This window comes from Ranitomeya imitator, chromosome 8 (assembly GCF_032444005.1).
Source record: "Ranitomeya imitator isolate aRanImi1 chromosome 8, aRanImi1.pri, whole genome shotgun sequence".
Classification (NCBI taxonomy): domain Eukaryota; kingdom Metazoa; phylum Chordata; class Amphibia; order Anura; family Dendrobatidae; genus Ranitomeya; species Ranitomeya imitator.
In genome coordinates this window covers 89,879,871-89,903,008 of record NC_091289.1, presented here as the reverse complement: position 1 = coordinate 89,903,008, position 23,138 = coordinate 89,879,871, and the positions used below count along the sequence as shown (strand labels likewise).

The following is a 23,138-nucleotide window of genomic DNA, read 5'->3' as shown; positions in this document are numbered from 1 at the left end:
CCAATTTGGATATTTTTTCTACACTCAAACACATTAATAAATTTGTAAGAGACCTGACGGTCAAAAGACATTTTTTTTTCAGAAGAGGATACTTCAGATTCATCTGTGCCCCACCACACCAATGAGTTTTTTGGCATGGATTTTGCTGAACAAAATGGGCTATTATGTCTCATGGATTTGGACACTCAGAAAGAAACTCAGCAAGATGAAAACTCGGTTCCCTCATTTAGGACAAAAAATCCCATGTTCTATCCTGTTCAAACTAGAACACAAGCTATGGACAGATTCCAGGAAAACGTGGAAAGGGACATACGCAATTTAGTACTAAAATCAGACACACATGTCTCTAAATTTAATCTAAGTAAATGTGAGCGAGAATCTTTGGAAAACATCCGTAGCAACCCCGATATTATTATTAAAATGTCGGACAAAGGGGGGATCGGTGGTAGTGCTTAATAAGTGTGATTACATGAAAGCCATGTCTGACATGCTATTAGACCAAAACACTTATATCTAGCTGAAATCTGATCCAACTTCAGAATATCTCAAACTTTGCAAGGAGATTATCGATATTGGTTTACATCAAAATTTCTTTACCAAGAAACAGGCTGAATATGTATATATTGATAATCCGAAAATTCCGTTTTTATACGGTTTGCCTAAAACACACAAATATGTCACACCACCACCCATGAGTCCTATAATCTCAGGTATAGGGTCCTATAGTGAACATCTGGGGGAATGGCTGGATAGTATCCTGCAACCCTTAGTCCAGAGAGTTCCAGGCTATCTAAAAGATTCTAGAAATATACTTAATATGCTGAAAAATGTGACATGGAATTCTAACTGGTGTTGGCTCACATGCGATGTCATTTCACTCTATACGTCCATTCCACATCAAATTGCATTACATCATCTCAGAAATTATAGTTCTTGCTCTAATGATTTACAGTCTTTCATTATTTCAGTTCTATCTTTTTTGTTGTCACATAATTATTTTATGTTTGAAAACAAATTTTTTTTGCAAAAAAGCATTAAGCTACTTACTGGTAGCGGCATTTTTCGGAGGCCCATGACAGCACTACGAGAGAGGGGATCCGCCCTTCAGGAACAGGAAACCTACAGATACAAAAGGGCGGTACCTCTCCCCATGCATCAGTTGTATATTCGAGCCTGAGAGGACTACCGCGGTTAGTAGCACACAAACATACATTATATACAGTTTATGTCCAAAAATAATCAATCATAATGAACTATATACCACACGTGAGATCTATCTATCTCATTATATACATTATGGGAAGTGCAACCCCCACGTGAATAGGGAGGGAACTAAGGGTGCTGTCATGGGCCTCCGAAAAATGCCGCTACCAGTAAGTAGCTTAATGCTTTATTCGGACTCCCATGACAGCACTACGAGAGAATTACAGAGATGTAAACTACCTTAGGGAGGGACTATAGCCTGTAGCACCCTTAACCCGAAGGTGAGATCAGAAGAGAACCCCAAGTCCAACCTATAGTGCTTGAAAAAGGTGGAAGGGGATGACCACGTAGCTGCCTTACATATCTGGTCGATGGAAACTCCAGATCTCTCAGCCCAGGATGCAGCCATGGCTCGAGTGGAATGTGCCCTCAGATTCTGCGGAGCTGGACCTCCACCTGCAGTATAAGCCAGAGAGATAGCCTCCCTAATCCACTTCGCTAGCGTGTACTTCGACACTCTAAGACCTTTCCTGGGACCTTGGAAAGATAGAAACAACGCCTCCTCTCTCTTCCAAGCATCAGTGACTGATATATATTCTAAGAGACATCTCCTAACATCTAACGTATGGAGTAACTCCTCTTTGGAATTAGAAGGATTAGGGAGAAATGATGGTAGAACTATCTCCTGAGATCTATGAAATTCTGAGGCCACTTTTGGTAAGTAAGCTGGATCTGGTCTGAGGACTACTCTGTCCTGTAGAAACTCTGTATAGGGGGACAGCCTAGAAAGAGCCTGTATGTCTCCTACCCTACGAGCAGATGTAATTGCCACCAAAAATGCTGTTTTGAGGGATAGTAATTTAAGTGAGGCTGAATGTAAAGGCTCAAACGGTTCTTTAGTCAAGGCTGAGAGGACTAGGTTAAGATCCCAAGGCATTGACCTATTCCTGTGTATAGGTCTGGATCTACTAGCTGCTTTGAAGAACCTTGATACCCAATAATTACCAGCAATGTTGCAAGAAAATAAGGCCCCTAGGGCTGAGACTTGTACTTTTAGCGTACTCGTGGATAGATTTAGCTCTAGCCCTCTCTGCAGGAATTCTAGAATCTGGTTAATTGGTAAACCCTCTTCGATATTAAAATTTGAAGAGGCCAGAAACTTCCTCCAAGTTCTAGAGTAGATCTTAGTTGTTATGAGTTTTCTACTCTTCATAAGGGTATCAATGAGATTTGGAGAAAATCCTCTGTTTTTTAACAGTGACCTTTCAAAGACCAAGCCGTCAAATGTAGACCCTTCACTTGTGGATGGTTGATCGGACCTTGATGAAGTAGGTCCGGGATGTCTGGCAGTACCCAGGGGTCTTCCACCGACATGGTCCTGAGCCAGGAGAACCAAGCCCTTCGGGGCCAGAACGGAGCGATCAGTATGATTCTCGCTTGATCCTCCCTTATCTTTCTGACCACCAGAGGCAACAGGTTTAGCGGGGGAAACGCATAAGCCAACCGGAAATCCCATCTGATCAGGAAGGCATCCACTACCAGCGGATATTCCCTGGGATTCAAGGAACAGAATTTTTTCGTTTTTCTGTTGTCCTTGTTGGCAAATAGGTCCACCTCTGGATGACCCCACCTGCGGACAATCTGGTTGAAGATTTTTATGTTCAGAGACCACTCTCCTTGTCTTAAGGTGTTTCGACTTAGAAAGTCCGCCTTTATATTTTCCTTCCCTTTTATATGTACTGCGGATAAAGATAGAAAATGGTTTTCCGCTATCTGGAGCAGGCGGTCCGCTATTTCCATCAGGGACTCGGAGCGTGTTCCACCTTGGTGATTCACGTAGGCCACTGCCACCTGATTGTCGGAGAGGATTTTGACATGGTGACCCTGTAGATACACGAGGAGTTCCTTAATTGATAATTCAATCGCCAACAACTCCTTTTGATTAGAAGAGGCTGATGTTTGGGGGTCCCATAGACCCTGGACTACCACGTCACCCATGTGTGCCCCCCACCCTGTGGGGCTGGCGTCCGTCGTAACTACCCGAGTCACTTGAGTCACCCAGGGAACTCCTGCTGACAGATTGTCTTCCTTTAGCCACCATCTAAGAGATGTCAGAACCTCTGGACTCAATGTCATCTGACCCTGCAAGGAACCCTGTAAGACTCTGTCATAATTCAGTACGTCAAACTGTAAATGTCTGGAGTGGAACTGGGCCCAACGGACGGCGGGAATACAGGAAGTTAGGGAACCTAACAAGGACATAGCCTGTCTAAGAGTCATGGTTGGTTCTTTAATTGCTTTTAATACCTGTTGTTGGATATGGCGCAGTTTATCAGTTGGAAGACAGCATTGTTGGGACTCGGAATCTAACAGCAGACCTAGGAATCTCTGGTTTTTTAGGGGTTGTAATCGGGATTTTTCATAATTCACGATCCAGCCCAGATTCTCTAGCTTAGATATAGCTATTTTTACCTGAGCAAGGCAATGGTCCGCTGAGTTCCCAACTATCAGGAAATCATCCAGATAAGGTATTATGAGGATATCAGATTCACGTAAATGCGCCATGACCTCCGCAACTACTTTAGTGAATACTCGGGGAGACGTTGAGAGGCCGAAGGGAAGGGCTCTAAATTGAAAATGTCGAACAATACCCCCCATAGACACCGCCACACGTAGAAACCTCTGAAAGTTTTCATGGATAGGAACATGATAATACGCATCTTTTAAGTCCACAACTACCATGAAGCAGTGTTTGAACAACATTTTAATTGCAGAGCTGATTGACTCCATTTTAAATGTGGCTTTAACCAGGTATTCATTCAGGGATTTAAGGTTAATAATAGTCCTAAATGATCTGTCTGGTTTCTGGATCAGAAAAAGGGGAGAGTAGAATCCACTCCCTCTTTCTGACTCTGGAACTTCAATCAGCACGTTTTTGAGGCATAAACTCACAACTTCTGCCTCCAAAGCCGTCTGTTCAATAGTGGAGGAACGTAAGGGGGTTAACATAAATTTATCCCGAGGCCAGTGAATAAATTCTAATTTCAGACCTTCTGAAATAATACCTCGGACCCAGTCACTATTTGAGATGTTAGACCATGCGGAAGAGAAGGCTGACAATCTCCCTCCCACAGGGATCGCTAGTCATTGGTCCGGTTTCTTACGTTCTTTTGAGGAACGGCGGAACATGTAACCCGTACCTCTCCTGCGTCTATCCTCCCATCTAAAATTCTCTCTAGCGGGTGAGGATGCGCGCTTCCTTCCGCGACCAAATCTCCTCCTGTTGAATGGACGCCGATAAGAAGATGATGACAAACTCGGGAATTTTTTCTTGTCATCTCCAGCCTTTTCAAGCAGGTCATCCAAGGTTGGTCCGAAGAGGTATTCCCCTTTGCATGGGATAGCGCATAATTTGGACCTTGATTGAATGTCACCCGACCAACATTTCAACCACAGGGCTCTACGAGCCGCGTTGGAGAGTCCTGCTGCTCTGGCCGCCATCCTGACCGAATCGACCGACGCGTCCGACAGGAAAGCCGCAGCATCTTGAATCACCGGAAGCGCACTTAGAATGGAACTTCTGGAAGCACCTTCCTTAAGCTGGGATTCCAACTGTTCCAGCCAGACCATTAGGGATCTGGCTGTACAAGTCGCAGCCACCGCTGGCCTCAACGATCCGGCTGCCATCTCCCAGGTACCTTTAAGGAAGGTATCCGCCTTCCTGTCAAGGGGGTCTTTAAGGGATCCCATATCTTCGAAAGGTAATGCGGCCTTTTTTGATGCCTTTGCTACCGCAGCATCTAATTTAGGGGCCTTGTCCCAGGTATCCACAGTCGTATCCTCAAAGGGATATCTGCGTTTTAAGGCTGGTGGTAATGAGCCTTTCTTCTCCGGTTTCTTCCATTCCCGGAGAATCAGGTCTTGAATTTTATCATTCACCGGGAAGGACCTACGCTTCTTGTGTTCCAAACCACTGAACATTAGTTGCTGACGGGAAAGCGGAGTCTTAGGTTCTTCTAGGCCCATCGTACCTCTGACCGACTTAACTAATTTATCTACCCGGTCCAGAGGCAGACAGAATCGGCCAGATTCCTCTTCTGATGACGAGGAAGAGAGATTTGAGCCATAGGAACCTTCATCCTTATCTTCCTCTGATGAATCAGAGATCACCGAGGTTCTCTGTTTTGAACTCCCCGCCTGGGACATAGACCGCAGGGATTCCCTTACTTCTGTACGGATCATCTCACGCAGATTAGCCGTAGAAGCAGATTCTTCCGCTACCTAGGGGAGGACAATAAGGGTGATACCATCTATCTAGCCTGATGTCACTCAACCCCTCCACTCCTGTAGACCTCACCGTCTGTTGTATACAGGAGGCGCATAATTTTTTAATATAAGAATCTGGTAACGGGACTTCACACAGGGCACACTCCTTATGTTTCGACTTTGCACTTTTCTTTCCCTAAAATGACAAAGTATAAGGGGCCCGCGTCACTGAGTGAGCATTCACGTAGATCTCTTACCAGTGTACGCCAAAAAAGGTACCGGAACACGAGGGGGTTCTTTGCCAGTCGATGCTCTGGATCCCTGCTTGGACGAGCTTTTACGGCTGGACTGGTCACTTCTGGCATGCTCCTTCTCCGTGGGCTTTTGTCGCACATCCTCCGGCAACTGAAGCTGCCGCTCACCATCACTCTCCATGATGTGGATGTGACCAAAGGCAGAGCTCTATTCCCAGCTCCTGCTTAAATCCCCCTCAGATCCGGTCAGCAGGCTGCCTGGCGCCACTCCTATTGGTTCCGGCTGATGAGACTACATCTGGGGGGTCAGCGCAGTGTGTGAGGAGACCGGCGTTCAGGATCGATGGGCGCCGCCATCTTGGATGAACTGCGCATGCGCAGTCACCCAGAGACCGGAAACGCCTGCTGACTCCGCCCCCTCGACGTCACTGCACCGGAAACGCTCCAGCTAACGCTGAGAGCGATGCAGGACGCCGAAGAGCACGCAGCAGCGTTCCGGATAGCGTTCCCCTCCTGGCACCGCTACATCACCACCGTGCTGCACCACCACATGGACCGAAGGAGCGATATACTTACCGGCGCCGGCGCTAACGGAGATCAGGAATCCTCTGGACTCTGCTCCCTGCTGTCTACATCACTGACGTGCAGTCCAGCCAGGACCACCGTGATGTCTTCCAGGAGCTTCCGCACCGGTCGAGGTAGGAGACCCCCCCGCTACCTGATTCGACCGGCCGGCCTGGGATCCATTCTACGAGATTCATCTGTAGGATCCTGCCCCTCCAGGAACAGGAAACCAACTGATGCATGGGGAGAGGTACCGCCCTTTTGTATCTGTAGGTTTCCTGTTCCTGAAGGGCGGATCCCCTCTCTCGTAGTGCTGTCATGGGCGTCCGAATAAAGTGGAGTTTCCATGGGGGCCAAATTTTCACCTTCTGTAGCAAACTTAGTCATATCATGGTGGGAGGAACAATATATTTTTGGTGTAGACAATCCTTTTTCTAGACATATCCAATTATTTTTTAGATACATTGATGATTTACTATTGGTATGGAACGGAGATCAGGAATCTATCATACAATTTTCATCTTACATAAATAATAATCCTTTTAATCTCAAGTTTACTTTTTTTTCTGATTACAATTCCATATCTTTTTTAGATTTAGTTCTCACGGGATTACCACATCAAATTGTTCAAAGCTGCACACACCGCAAACCAGGTGCCGGGAATACTATTCTACATGCTCAGAGTTTCCACCCATCCCACACAATTCATGCGATACCAGTGGGAGAGGCTATTAGAGCCAGAAGGAACTGCAGCAATGATTCAGCATTTGAACAGGAAAAACTTGTTATTAAAAAACGTTTGAAAAACAGAAATTATCCAAATTGGTCTCTTGACCGGGCTTTTGACATAGCGCACAATAGGTCTAGATTAGATCTTATTCAGTCCCCTCACTCAAATCATACATCAAATCCAAATCGGAATGTTCTGGACAAACCAGTACTAGTGCTTACGTATAGCACACATTTTAAGTCTATCTCTAATATTGTGTCGAAAAATCTTAACATTTTACGTGATGATCACATTATGGACACAATTCTTCAAAATGGGGTTCGTATTGTATCTAGATGTGCTCCAACTTTAGGTAATATTCTTTCTCCGAATTTTGTGCATTCCAAAAAATATGCAAATTCTTCAAATTGGTTACCTACAAAGGGCTTTTTTAAATGTGGCACATATCCTTGCAAAACATGCACATATGTAAAAAAAAAAAAAAAAACAACATTTTGCGGTTCTAATGACTCAAGGATTTTTTCCATGAGGAATTTCATGAATTGCAACTCTGATCATGTGGTCTATATTATTGAATGCACATACTGCAATTTGTTGTATGTTGGTTCCACCATCAGAAAATTAAAAGAAAGATTTCGGGAGCATCTCAATGACATTGTTCAGCCTACCTTACGTCACATTTCTAATGTTTCAAATCATTTTATTCATACACAACAGACAGACCACATATCTAAGAGTATATGCCATTGAACAAGTACATAGGGATATACGAGGAGGAGATAGAGAGAAAAAACTGCGAGACAAAGAGGCATTCTGGATTTATTTACTTGACACATACTCCTACAGGTTTAAATCTTAAAAAAGAAATTATGTTGCATTATTAAATCAATTTTTTTTTCTCATTTCAAACATCATATTTATATTAGTTTATATATATTGTTTCATTTTGTCATTGTGATTGCATGTAACGTTATTAATTATTTCTTTTTTTGCAAAAAAAAAAAAAAAAAATTTGTGTGTTTTTTTTTTGTATCACATATACCATTTTTTGTATTGCAGTAGGTGTGTCTTTTCAATTATGTCATGTATTCATCTCACCTGTGATGGATGCTTTTATATGTGAAGTTTTCACTTGGATCACTTGCTGTGGACTAAGAACACCTAGTGTTCGAAACGCGTTCAGCTGTGTCATGGTCGTCCTTCCGTTCATTGGATATTGCTGATTTTTGACATGCAGTGTTTCCTCTTTTTTAACCCCTTTACCCCCAAGGGTGGTTTGCACGTTAATGACCGGGCCAATTTTTACAATTCTGACCACTGTCCCTTTATGAGGTTATAACTCTGGAACGCTTCAATGTATCCTGGTGATTCTGACATTGTTTTCTCGTGACATATTGTACTTCATGACAATGGTAAAAATTATTTGATAGTACCCGCGTTTATTTGTGAAAAAAACGGAAATTTGGCGAAAATTATGAAAATTTCGCAATTTTCCAACTTTGAATTTTTATGCAATTAAATCACAGAGATATGTCACACAAAATACTTAATAAATAACATTTCCCACATGTCTACTTTACATCAGCACAATTTTGGAAACAAAATTTTTTTTTGTTAGGGAGTTATAAGGGTTAAAAGTTGACCAGCAATTTCTCATTTCTACAACACCATTTTATTTTAGGGACCACATCTCATTTGAAGTCATTTTGAGGGGTCTATATGATAGAAAATACCCAAGTGTGACACCATTCTAAAAACTGCACCCCTCAAGGTGCTCAAAACCATATTCAAGAAGTTTATTAACCCTTCTGGTGCTTCACAGGAATTTTTTGAATGTTTAAATAAAAATGAACATTTAACTTTTTTTCACAAAAAATTTGATTCAGCTCCAATTTGTTTTATTTTACCAAGGGTAACAGGAGAAAATGGACCCCAAACATTGTTGTACAATTTGTCCTGAGTATGCCAATACCCCAAATGTGGGGGTAAACCACTGTTTGGGCGCATGGCAGAGCTCGGAAGCGAAGGAGTGCCATTTGACTTTCAATGCAAAATTGACTGGAATTGAGATGGGACGCCATGTTTCGTTTGGAGAGCCCCTTATGTGGCTAAACATTGAAACCCCCCACAAGTGACACCATTTTGGAAAGTAGACCCCCTAAGGAACTTATCTAGAGGTGTGGTGAGCACTTTGACCCAACAAGTGCTTCACAGAAGTTTATAATGTAGAACCGTAAAAATAAAAAATCATATTTTTTCACAAAAATTATCTTTTCGCCCCCAATTTTTTATTTTCCCAAGGGTAAGAGAAGAAATTGGACCCCAAAAGTTGTTGTACAATTTGTCCTGAGTACGCTGATAGCCCATATGTGGGGGTAAACCACTGTTTGGGCGGATGGGAGAGCTCGGAAGGGAAGGAGCGCCGTTTGACTTTTCAATGCAAAATTGACAGGAATTGAGATGGGACCTCATGTTGCGTTTGAAGAACCACTGATGTGCCTAAACATTGAAACCCCCCACAAGTGACACCATTTTGGAAAGTAGACCCCCTAAGGAACTTATCTAGAGGTGTGGTGAGCACTTTGACCCACCAAGTGCTTCACAGAAGTTTATAATGCAGAGCCGTAAAAATAAAACAAAATTTTTTTCCCACAAAAATTATTTTTTTAGCCCCCAGTTTTGTATTTTCCTGAGGGTAACAGGAGAAATTGGACCCCAAAATTTGTTGCCCAATTTGTCCTGAGTGCGATGATACACCATATGTGGGGGGAACCACTGTTTGGGCACATGGGAGGGCTCAGAAGGGAAGGAGTGCCATTTGAATGCAGACTTAGATGGAATGGTCTGCAGGTGTCACATTGCGTTTGCAGAGCCCCTAATGTACCTAAACAGTAGAAACCCCCCACAAGTGACACCATTTTGGAAAGTAGACCCCCTTAGGAACTTATCTAGATGTGTGCTGAGCGCTTTGACCCACCAAGGGCTTCACAGAAGTTTATAATGGAGAGCCGTAAAAATGAAACAAAAATTTTTTCCCCCCAAAATTATTTTTTAGCCCCCAGTTTTGTATTTTCCCGAGGGTAAGAGGAGAAATTCGACCCCAAAAGTTGTTGTCCAATTTGTCCTGAGTACGCTGATACCCCGTATGTTGGGGGAAACCACCGTTTGAGCGCATGGCAGAGCTCGGAAGGGAAGGAGCGCCATTTGGAATGCAGACTTAGATGGAATGGTCTGCAGACGTCACATTGCGTTTGCAGAACCCCTAATGTACCTAAACAGTAGAAACCCCCCACAAGTGACCCCCATATTGGAAACTAGACCCCCCAGGGAACTAATCTAGATGTGTTGTGAGAACTTTGAACCCCCAAGTGTTTCACTACAGTTTATAACGCAGAGCCGTGAAAATAAAAAATCTTTTTTTTTCCCACAAAAAATATGTTTTAGCCCCGAGTTTTGTATTTTCCCAAGGGTAACAGGAGAAATTGGACCCCAAAAGTTGTTGTCCTATTTGTCCTGAGTACGCTGATACCCCATATGTTGGGGTAAACCCCTGTTTGGGCACACGGGAGAGCTCGGAAGGGAAGAAGCACTGTTTTACTTTTTCAACGCAGAATTGGCTGGAATTGAGATTGGACGCCATGTCGCGTTTGGAGAGCCCCTGATGTGCCTAAACAGTGGAAACCCCCCGATTATAACTGAAACCCTAATCCAAACACATCCCTAACCCTAATCCCAACAGTAACCCTAACCACACCTCTAACCCTGACACACCCCTAACCCTAATCCCAACCCTATTCCCAACCGTAAATGTAATCTAAACCCTAACTGTAACTTTAGCCCCAACCCAAACTGTAGCCCTAGCCCTAACCCTAGCCCTAACCCTAAACCTAACCCTAGCCCTAACCCTAACCCTAACCCTAGCCCTAGCCCTAACCCTAGCCCTAACCCTAGCCCTAACCCTAGCCCTAACCCTAAACCTAACCCTAGCCCTAACCCTAGCCCTAATGGGAAAATGGAAATAAATACATTTTTTAAATTTTTCCCTAACTAAGGGGGTGATGAAGGGGGGTTTGATTTACTTTTATAGCGGGTTTTTTAGCGGATTTTTATGATTGGCAGCCGTCACACACTGAAAGACGCTTTTTATTGCAAAAAATATTTTTTGCGTTACCACATTTTGAGAGCTATAATTTTTCTATATTTTGGTCCACAGAGTCATGTGAGGTCTTGTTTTTTGCGGGACGAGTTGATGTTTTTATTGGTAACATTTTCGGGCACGTGACATTTTTTGATCGCTTTTTATTCCGATTTTTGTGAGGCAGAATGACCAAAAACCAGCTATTCATGAATTTCTTTTGGGGGAGGCATTTATACCGTTCCGCGTTTGGTAAAATTGATGAAGCAGTTTTATTCTTCGGGTCAGTACGATTACAGCGATACCTCATTTATATCATTTTTTTATGTTTTGGCGCTTTTATACGATAAAAACTATTTTATAGAAAAAATAATTATTTTTGCATCACTTTATTCTCAGGACTATAACTTTTTTATTTTTTTGCTGATGATGCTGTATGGCGGCTCGTTTTTTGCGGGACAAGATGACGTTTTCAGCGGTACCATGGTTAGTTATATCTGTCTTTTTGATCGCGTGTTATTCCACTTTTTGTTCGGCGGTATGATAATAAAGCGTTGTTTTTTGCCTCGTTTTTTTTTTTTTTTCTTACGGTGTTTACTGAAGGGGTTAACTAGTGGGCCAGTTTTATAGGTCGGGCCGTTACGGACGCGGCGATACTAAATATGTGTACTTTTATTGTTTGTTTTTTTTTATTTAGATAAAGAAATGTATTTATGGGAATAATATATTTTTTTTTTTTTTCATTATTTTGGAATATTTTTTTTTATTTTTTTTTACACATTTGAAAATTTTTTTTTTTACTTTTTTACTTTGTCCCAGGGGGGGACATCACAGATCAGTGATCTGACAGTTTGCACAGCACTCTGTCAGATCACTGATCTGACATGCAGCGCTGCAGGCTTCACAGTGCCTGCTCTGAGCAGGCTCTGTGAAGCCACCTCCCTCCCTGCAGGACCCGGATCCGCGGCCATCTTGGATCCGGGGCTGGAGGGAGCAGGGAGGGAGGCGAGACCCTCGCAGCAACGCGATCACATCGCGTTACTGCGGGGGGCTCAGGGAAGCCCGCAGGGAGCCCCCTCCCTGCGCGGTGCTTCCCTGTACCGCCGGCACATCGCGATCATCTTTGATCGCGGTGTGCCGGGGGTTAATGTGCCGGGGGCGGTCCGTGACCGCTCCTGGCACATAGTGCCGGATGTCAGCTGCGATAAACAGCTGACACCCGGCCGCGATCGGCGGCGCTCCCCCCGTGAGCGCTGCCGATCGCATATGACGTACTATTGCGTCCTTGGGAAGTAAAGCCCACCCCACATGGACGCAATAGTACGTCTAATGGCAGAAAGGGGTTAAAATAATTTGGAATAAAAATTTTTGATTTTACATACTTTCCTGAGCTGGATTCCTCTTTCATTCTCATCGTTTCCAGAGAGCCTTGGCAGAAGCTCTTTCCGTGCTCGGACTGAATAAATCCCATGGAGATTACTCAAAAAGGGTGAGCTGAAATTTTGTGTGTGTTTTTAGAGGACGGACATCGCCCGATGTCACTGTTCTACACGGGAGATCGTCGTGGGACCCTCATTATTAAATACGGCGGAAAGGTAAGTATAGGTTGGTTTATTACCAAAGGCAAATAAAATAATGGGATGCATTAAAAGAGACATAGATGCTCATAAGGAGAACATAATTTTACCTCTATACAAAAGTCACTAGTTCGACCACACTTAGAATACTGTGCAGAGTTCTGGTCTCCGGTGTATAAGAAAGACATAGCTGAACTAGAGCGGGTGCAGAGAAGAGCGACCAAGGTTATTAGAGGACTGGTGGGTCTGCAATACCAAGATAGGTTATTACACTTGGGGCTATTTAGTTTGGAAAAACGTAGACTAAGGAGTGATATTATTTTAAAGGGAACCTGTCACCTGAATTTGGCGGGACTGGTTTTGGGTCATATGGGCGGAGTTTTCGGGTGTTTGATTCACCCTTTCCTTACCCGCTGGCTGCATGCTGGCTGCAATATTGGATTGAAGTTTATTCTCTGTCCTCCATAGTACACGCCTGCACAAGGCAAGATTGCTTTGCGCAGGCGTGTACTATGGAGGACAGAGAATGAACTTCAATCCAATATTGCAGCCAGCGGGTAAGGAAAGGGTGAATCAAACACCCGAAAACTCCGCCCATATGACCCAAAACCAGTCCCGCCAAATTCAGGTGACAGAGTCCCTGTAATGTATAAATATATGAGGGGACAGTACAAAGACCTTTCTGAAGATCTTTTTAATCATAGACCTGAAACAGGTACATCCTTTGCGTTTGGAGGAAAAAAAGGTTTAACCCCTTAGTGACAGAGCCAATTTGGTACTTAATGACCAGGCCAATTTTTGCAATTCTGACCACTGTCATTTTTATGAGGTTATAACTCTGGAACGCTTCAACGGATCCCGCTGATTCTGAGAATGTTTTTTCGTGACATATTGTGCTTCATGATAGTGGTAACATTTCTTCAATATTACTTGCGATTATTTATGAAAAAAACGGAAATATGGCGAAACTTTTTAAAATTTTGCAATTTTCAAACTTTGTATTTTTATGCCCTTAAATCAGAGAGATATGTCACGAAAAATAGTTAATAAATAACATTTCCCACATGTCTACTTTACATCAGCACAATTTTGGAAACAAAATTTTTTTTTGTTAGGGAGTTATAAGGGTTAAAAGTTGATTAGCAATTTCTCATTTTTACAACACCTTTTTTTTTTTTTAGGGACCACATCACATTTGAAGTCATTTTGAGGGGTCTATATGATAGAAAATAATGAAGTGTGACACCATTCTAAAAACTACACCCCTCAAGGTTCTCAAAACCACATTCAAGAAGTTTATTAACCCTTTACGTGCTTCACAGGAACTGAAACAATGTGGAAGGAAAAAATGAACATTTAACTTTTTTTTGCAAACATCTTAATTCAGAACCATTTTTTTTATTTTCACAAGTGTAAAAACAGAAATGTAACCATAAATTTTGTTATGCAATTTCTCCTGAATACGCCAATACCCCATATGTGGGGGTAAACCACTGTTTGGGCGCACCGCAGAACTTAGAAGTGAAGGAGGGCCGTTTTACTTTTTCAATGTAGAATTGGCTGGAATTGAGATCGGACACCATGTCACGTTTAGAGAGCCCCTGATGTGCCTAAACAGTGGAAACTCCCCACAAGTGACACCATTTTGGAAACTAGACCCCTTAAGGAACTTATCTAGATGTGTGGTGAGCACTTTGAACCCCCATGTGCTTCACAGAAGTTTATAACGTAGAGCCGTGAAAATAAAAAATATTTTTATTTTTTTTTTCACAAAAAAGATTTTTTAGCCCCCAAGTTTTTATTTTCACAAGGGTAACAAGAGAAATTGGACCCCAAAAGTTGTTGTCCAATTTGTCCTGAGTATGCTGGTACCCCATACGTGGGGGTAAACCACTGTTTGGGCGCACGGCAGAGCTCAGAAGGGAGGGAGCACCATTTGACTTTTTGAGCGCAAAATTGGCTGTCGTGTTTGAAGACCCCCTGATGTACCTAAACAGTGGAAACCCCCCAATTCTAGCTCCAAACCTAACCCCAACACACCCCTAACCCTAATCCCAACCTGATCCATAATCCTAATCACTAACCCTAACCATAATCACAACCCTTACCCCAAAACAACCCTAATGTCAACCCTAACCCTAATCAAAACCCTAAATCCAACACACCCCTAATCCTAATCTCAACCCTAAACTCAAACCTAACCCTAATCCCAATACACCCCTAATCACAACCCTAACCCTAATCCCAAGCGTAACCCTAATGCCAACCCTAACCCTAATACCAACCCTAATCCAAACCCTAACCCTAATCCCAGCTCTAACCCTAACTTTAGCCCCAACCCTAGCCCTAGGGCTACTTTCACACTTGCGTCGTTTGGCATTCTGTCGCAATCCATCGTTTTGGACAAGAAACGGATCCTGCAAATGTGCCCGCAGGATGCGTTTTTTGCCCATAGACTTGTATTGCCGACGGATCGTGACGGATGGCCACACGTCGCGTCCGTCGTGCACTGGATCAGTTGTGTTTTGGCGGACCGTCGGCACAAAAAAAACGTTCAACGAAACGTTTTTTTGTACGTCGCAGCCGCCATTTCGGACCGCGCATGCGTGGCCGTAACTCCGCCCCCTCCTCCCCAGGACATAGATTGGGCAGCGGATGCGTTGAAAAACTACAGCTGCTGCCCACGTTGTGCACAATTTTCACAACGTGCGTCGGTATGTCGGGCCGACACATTGCGACGGCCCCGTACCGACGTAAGTGTGAAAGAAGCCTAACCCTAAATTTAGCCCCAACCCAAACCGTAAATTTAGCCCCAACCCTAACCCTAGCCCTAACCCTAACCCTAATTTTAGCCCCAACTGCTGTTGTCCTGCCGGCCGGCAGATGGAGACAGATGGCGGGCGCACTGCGCCCGCCATTTTCTTCTGCCGGCGGCCAGGAGGAGCAGCAAGAGGATCCAGGGACACAGGTGAGTATTGTAGGGTCCCCGAATCCCCCTATTTCTCTGTCCTCTGATGTGCGATCACATCAGAGGACAGAGAATTACACTTTACTTTTTTTTTTTTGCGGTCGCCGGTAAACAGTTAATTACCGGCGATCGCAAAACAGGGGTCGGTAAAACAGACCCCGATCATGCTCTTTGGGGTCTCGGCTACCCCCGGCAGACGAGACCCCAAAGATTCTCGCGGGGCCGGCGGGCGCACTGCGCATGCGCCCACCATTTTGAAGATGGCAGCGCCCACCGGGAGACACGAGGAGCATCGGGGGAGATAGGTGAGTATTGGGGGCTACCTGGGACCCCTTTTCTCTGTCCTCCGATGTGCGATCACATCGGAGGACAGAGAAATTAAAATGAGATCGCTTTTTTTTTTTTGGCGATCGCCGGTAAACGGTTAATTACCGGCGATCGCAAATGCGGGGTGGGTTAAAAAAACCCCGAATCATGTTCTCTGGGGTCTCGGCTACCCCCGGCAGCCGAGACCCCGGAGAAAATCCGACTCTGGGGGGGCGCTATTCACTTTTTCCACAGCGCCGTTAATTAACGGCGCTGTGGTTTAAGTACCCTTAGCGGCCGCCGTTAAAAGGCGTATCGGCGGTCGCTAAGGGGTTAAGCATAATAACAGACGCGGATTCTTTACTGTAAGAGCAGGAGTGTTGATGTTGTAATGAGTGATTCATTACTTAAATTTAAGAGTGGACTGGATACCTTTCTGGAAAAGTATAAATCTTACAGGGTATATACACTAGATTCCTTGATAGGGCGTTGATCCAGGGAACTAGTCTGATTGCCGTATGTGGAGTCGGGAAGGAATTTTTTTCCCCAATGTGGAGCTTACTCTTTGCCACATGGGGTTTTTTTTGCCTTCCTCTGGATCAACATGTTAGGGCATGTTAGGTTAGGCTATGGGTGGAACTAGATGGACTTATAGTCTTCCTTCAACCTTAATAACTATTACATTATTTTTAGTACAGGAGAATTGAGGGCTTCGGGGATTAGGTGATTGGTAAGTATGTACTGTATGTTAAGTTGTATGTTTGTTTGTTTTTTTTACTTCTGAACACAGCCATTGTCTGATGGGACTTCAATCCCCCCCCCCCCCCCCGCTCCCCCCACCCCGCCTCATCGGCAATGCTGTCACTGAGAGCATTCATTGCCGGATGGGAGCAGTAATCCTATCAAACAATGGCTGCTTACATAGACCCGAACACACACAGGGACACATGCGCGCGCGCACGCACGCACACACACACACAGACCTGCGTACATTATACACGCATAGCTCCGCCCACACACTCCCTTCTCCCGATCTGCAGCGTTTCAGCCGCAGCTAAACCGCAGATTATTTTTTTACATCTGCGGGTTTGCTGCTGATGTGCCTGACTCAATGGAAGTCAATGGGTGCAGAAACGCTGCAGATCCTCCAAAATAATTGACATGCTGCGGGAAAAAAAATCTGCGATTCCGTACATTTTTTTCCGCAGCATGTGCACAACAAATGTCAATTTCACATAGACTAACATTGGCTGTGCACTAAACAGCGCATCTGATGCGAATCCGTGTGGCCAAAAACACAGTGGAACGCATCAAAATCCGCAACATGTGCACATAGCCTTAGGGTATGTTCAGGCAGGGCATTTTTGCAGTGTTTTTTTTTCACTATGAAAAACGCAGGTGTTGGCAGGAAAAATTCTGTATATTACGTACATTTTTCATGCTTTTTTGATGCGTACTTAGTTAGGATTTTGTTAAGTTTTTAGTTGTGTTTTTTAGGCCTTCATTTCAATGGGTGAAACCTTGCAAAGCGCTAAGCTAAGTTCACTTTTGCATATGTGTCCGCAGCATATCGTCTGCATGCAAAAACGCATGCAAATGCATGTGTAAGCGGTTTTTTATCCGCATGATGTCAAAAAACGCAGTGACTGCATGCGTTTTTGCATTGTTTATGCGCACGTTATTTCTCAATGCGTATGGCTTATGGGCAGGCCCCCCCATGCCAAAACATTTTCCACCCAAATTCACATTTTCCCTGAGATCTTTGTCATGTATGCCAAATGACAAACTGAGCTCTGATACATCTATAAAACAATGTGATTTCAAGATGACTTTGGTCAGATAATAAATGATTCTTTGCTCGGCTGTGTCTGTATCTCACTGGGTATAAAGAAAAAAAAAAAAACTCATACATTTGAGATTTCCAATGCACAGACTTGTACTAAAAGGACAAACTCAGCTCTACTATGTCTTTAATATACGTAGATAAGATATACAATGCACAGACTTATACTAAATGACAAACTCAGCACTCTATGTCAGTAAGACATGATGATTTCCAATTGCAGACTTGCACCAAAGGACTAGCTGAGCTCTGCTACATGGCCATGCTAATACTCACATGCCGGGCTGCAGCCACCAGCAGCAGCCCCCACATAGGCAGTAGCGCTGGGAGCAGAAGCCGCTCTGAAGGCGATGGAGCCATTATTCCTACTTCTCCCAGGGTTGCAGATTTTTTTTTTTTTTTTTGGGGGGGAGGGGGGGGGGGGAGGTTGTGGGTTATTGGGAAGGGCATGTCACAGCCACATTATCTGCCACAGGTCGGGGCAGTGTCAGACATCAGGGTCTATGCCTTTGTAGGCTGTGAAATTACAAGTTCGCACTCTGAGCCCCCACAGCTGTTTCTAAGGCTGTGTGCCCACATTGCGTTTTTATGCGTTTCTGCCACATTTTTTGCCGCAGTGGAAACACTTAAAAAGCACATTCCTGTGCAATCCTATGGGATTATGCAGTTGCTGTGCCAATGCTGCAGAACCGCATAGCGGTAAAAGCTGCAGCATGTTCATTATTTCTACGGAATCGCCGCGATTCCGCAGCCATAGGATTTGTAATGTTGTGCTTATTGCATCTCTTGAGGGACACTCGCTTGGCAGTGGATTAACGCACACAGGCACGATTTTCTTACAAATAACAGTCTCTTAAGTTTATTTCCACATCAGCATAAGGAACTTGGTAATATGCAACAGCCTGAACACCGTCTGTACATGTTCAGCTTTACAGTGGAACCACAGTCCCTCACTGACCCCAGTTAGCATAATACGGATTACAGTCCTTTACCTGTTGGCCACACAGGTTCCCGGATGCCTCTTAACCTCAGAAGTATCCCACAGACGTCTCTCACTGACCCCGGTCAGTATCACTCATGGTTATCAGACCGTCCACTCTGGATGTATCTCACAGGCCACCTCACTTGGCTCAGACTAGCCAGCTCTCGCTCCCATGTACCAAACACACCTCCATTACATAGGTGTAACCACACCCAGGTACCTATCACATGGCTAGTCAGGTGATCGTGACATCACCGCAGGTCCTCAAACACACAATCACATACAGGCTTCATCTGGGTATTCAGGCACATCCCTTTGGGTGGGTTTGTAGGTGACTGTACCCACCCATCTTTCCAATCAACTGGAAGCCTTCCCAATGTAAAACAAATTTCACAGCAGTAGATCTGCTGAGAAAAACATACCCAGGCTTTCATCACAGGGCCACCCACCTCTGCGATACATACCGCCTATTAATCACATGACCAGTCACCAGGGCCGCCATCAGGGCATTACTGCCCTGACTGGCGTATGAGGGAGGGAGCTTCGCCGCCCACCGCAGGAGCGCAGCCAGGTAAGAACTCGTGTGTTTTTTTTTTTGTTTTTTTTTTTTTGAGAGAGGCGATCCAGGGGGTCCCGGGGCAGAAATGCTGGACACACTGGGGGCAGAATGATGGACACACTGGGGGCAGAATGGTGGAGACACTGGAGGCAGGACTGGAGACATAGGGGGCAGAATGGAAATATGGGGCAGAATGGAGATATGGGGCATGATTGGAGACACGGGGCAGAATGAAAGACATGGGGGCATGATTGGAGACACTGGGGGTAGGATTGGAGACAGATCGTGAAGGATCAATGGGCAGGATGGAGACAGATGGGGCAGGATGGGGAGATCATACGGGGCAGGATGGAGAGATCATATGGGGCAGAATGGATACTCATGAGGGCAGGATGCAAGAACATTTGGCCGGAGCCAGGAATGAGACACACGGGGGCTAGGATGTGGAATATTATTACCATAGGGGCTAATTAAGGGATATTCTTACTGCAGTGATGTATTTATTTTATTTTTTGAGTATACTGTTTTAAATGGGGGGGCGGTCCTGTTACTGTGTAGAGTGATACTATGTCACCTTTTTTTCTTCATGTGGTGTAATGTAGAAGCTGGGAAAAATTAAGTAATGTGTTCTGCAAGCAGAGCTCGAGATAACTGTGTTATTTCCTGCAGAGACAAGTCCTGGCTGGAAGAAGTGACGGCGGTCTGTGCTGGATGAAAGATGAAGGACTTCACCTAGAGACGTCACTGGTGAGTCAGTGTGTTACCTATACACTGACACTATACACTGTATACTATATACAGAGCTCCTGTGTATCATGTCACCAGTGATCACTGTATTACCTAATACATTATATACAGAGCTCCTGTGTATAATATCACCAGTGATCACTGTATTACCTGTACACAAACACTGCATACTAAGTACAGATCTCCTGTGTATAATGGCACTTATGGTGATAGTATTGTGTTTTTTTAATTACTGATCAATATTGTAGTATTCAGTCACTATGTGGTGGTAATATGTGGCCTGGACATGGTGTTGCGGTATTTGTCCCTTGTGTGTGCTATTTGGTCACTTTGTGGTGGTAATATGCGGACAGGTCATGGTGCTTTGGTATTTGTTCCTTGTATGTGATATTATTCGGTCACTGGTGGTAATATGTGGTCTGGACATCGTGCGGTGGTATTTGTCCCTTATATGTGCTATTTGGTCACTATGTGGTAGTAATATGGTGTCTGGTCATGGTGTTGTGGTATTTGTTCTTTGTATGTGATATTATTGGTCATTTTAAAAATTGAAAAATAAATAAAAATATACCTAAATTTTATTGCATATTTTAACAAATATTTAATAGGTTACAGCAGATTAGGTGTTAGGAGTCGAGTTCCCGTAACTGCACAGGGGGAATCTCGAACCATGTCTGCTGCGGTCTCCCATTCTGCATCGGCCGCAGTGGAGCCTGCTCAGCAGAGAGGTCGGTCCCAGCGTCTCACTGAATCTGATACTGTGCAAAGGGTTACTGCTGCCTCTCCAGGCTCTACTATTGTACCCTGCACTGGTCTGCGGCGAGCAGGCTTTCCTGGGACTAAGTCCTGCTTTGCACACACTGAGCATGCCCAGGGTAAGATCTCTCAGTGGAGATCAAGGGTCACATGCTCAGGTACTGCAGCAACTTCCATTGGTCCTCCAGGAAGGTCCTGTACCTGATCAAGTTCTGTGGCAGCCTTCCACTGGTCCTTCTTGGAAGGTCCTGTAGGTGCTACAGCTATAAAAGGTTCTCATGACCGCACGGCCATGCGCTAGTATCAAATATGTACTGGCTCAGCGCCAGTGTGGTCAGGGACCCGGCTGAAATAAGCCCCTAGAATGCTGGCACCTCCGGCGAGGAGTTTATGTTTGAATTCAGGGCTGGCTAATAGCCATTAGAATTCCGGCTCCACCGGAGAGGAGCAGCTTGTTGGTTGCACTGCATGACCACTGTCAGCTCTACACAGTAGCTGTGTCCCCTGTGAGCTAAACAGGGCACAGCGTTCTCTTTACTACGGGCTCTGTGAAGTAACAGAGTTCGTTTGTTTTAATTTGCTTCGCCGCCTTGCTTAGCAGCAGGTTCTCATCTAATAAATATATTTGGTGCTTTCCGCCAACCCTAACAGTATACTAGCACCAGGATCTGGCTAAGTAATGGCGGATGAACAGCGATTGCAGGGGTACATCCATCTGCTGGAGGGCCGGTTGGCGTCTCTTGAGTGTGTAACCTCGGCTGTGGATGTTACCGCAATAGCTGTTCAGGCTACTAGCGTGGCTGCAGCAGCTTTACCCACTGCCACCTCTGTTCCGACTTTATCTCACCTCCCATTGCCTGAGAAATACTCTGGGTACGGTAAGTCCTATAGGGGTTTCGTGATCCAGTGTGGTATACACCTCGAGCTCCTGGCTGCACGTTTTCCCACAGAGCGGGCAAAGGTGGGATTCATAATCTCTCTCCTGTCCAATAGAGCTTTGGAGTGGGCTATGCCGCTGTGGGAGCGCAACGATCATGTGGTGCGGAGTGTTCCTCAGTTTCTGGACACTCTGAAACAGGTCTTTGTAGGACCTCAAGTCACTCATGATACAGCGCTCCAACTGCTGGCTTTGACTCAGGGTTCAACCATGGTCAGCCATTTTGCCGTCCACTTCCGGACATTAGCGTCTGAGTTGGAATGGCCAGATAAAACCCTCATTCCTGTATTTTGGAGGGGGCTGGTTGACCATGTGAAAGACACTTTGGTCACTAGGGAGATTCCCGCCACACTGGAGGAGCTCATAGCTGTATCAACTCGCATAGACCTTTGTTTTCACGAGCGAAGGTTGGAGCGAGCCCAGTGTAGGCAGAGGTTTCGGCTGGCTCCCACCTTCGCCACACCTTTGGAATCTCCAGTCCAGGCGTCCGAGTCACATGAGGCCATGTCACGAGCGGGATCCAAGTCCCAGTCCGCTCGTGCACTTAAGGTCTGTCATGTTTGCCGGCAGTCAGGATATCTTGCCTCCAAGTGTCCTCAGCGGTCGGGGAAACATCAGCGTCTAGTGGCAGTTGGGGGAGGTACACTAGACACAGCGACGTTTGCTTCTAAGTTGTCCTTCAAGGGGACAATTACCATAGGCCCATCCACTCTTATGGTAGAGCTATGCATGGACTCTGGGGCGGAGGGTAATTTTATGTCATCCGCTTTCGCCCAGCGTCACGCAATACCCCTGGTGATGCTCGCCAAACCAGTAACCGTTTGAGTGGTAAATGGGTCGACACTACCTTCACAGATTACCCACCAAACCATTCCTTTCACTCTTTCTGTGTCTCCATCACATCAGGAGATTATCTCTCTATTAGTCATTTCTGAGGGAATTGATGAGGTACTGTTGGGGGATACCATGGCTACGCTATCATTCTCCTCATATAGAGTGGTCCTCAGGGAGAATTTGGGGATGGAGTAAATCCTGTGAGGGTAGATGTCAGAGGGAGTGCGCTCAGGTTGCTACAACAGAAGTACCCGCAGATCTTTCCTCTCTCCCCAAGCACTATTGGCCCTATGCGGACGTGTTCTCCAAAAGGGCTGTGGAGACCCTTCCGCCTCACCGCCCCTATGACTGTCCTATTGACCTCTTGCTTGGTGCTGAGCCTCCCCGGGGTCGAGTCTATCCGTTATCTTTCCCGGAGACGGAGGCAATGTCTCAGTACATCCAAGAGAATCTGGCAAGAGGATTCATTAGGAAGTC

General features: G+C 45.0%; 1 protein-coding gene across 3 annotated transcripts in view; it reads right to left on the bottom strand.

Annotated features, from left to right (window-relative positions):
- PDE4DIP (phosphodiesterase 4D interacting protein) overlaps positions 1-23,138 on the bottom strand; it is a 1,776,665-nt gene that overhangs the window by 1,543,372 nt on the left and 210,155 nt on the right. The window contains exon 1 of one of the 3 annotated variants that reach the window (XM_069737154.1): positions 18,839-19,011. The exons of the other annotated variants lie outside the window; for them this stretch is intronic. The gene's annotated coding sequence lies outside the window, so the exon portion shown is untranslated. Of the gene's footprint in view, positions 1-18,838; positions 19,012-23,138 lie in introns of those variants that run through there. 3 annotated transcript variants of the gene reach the window in all.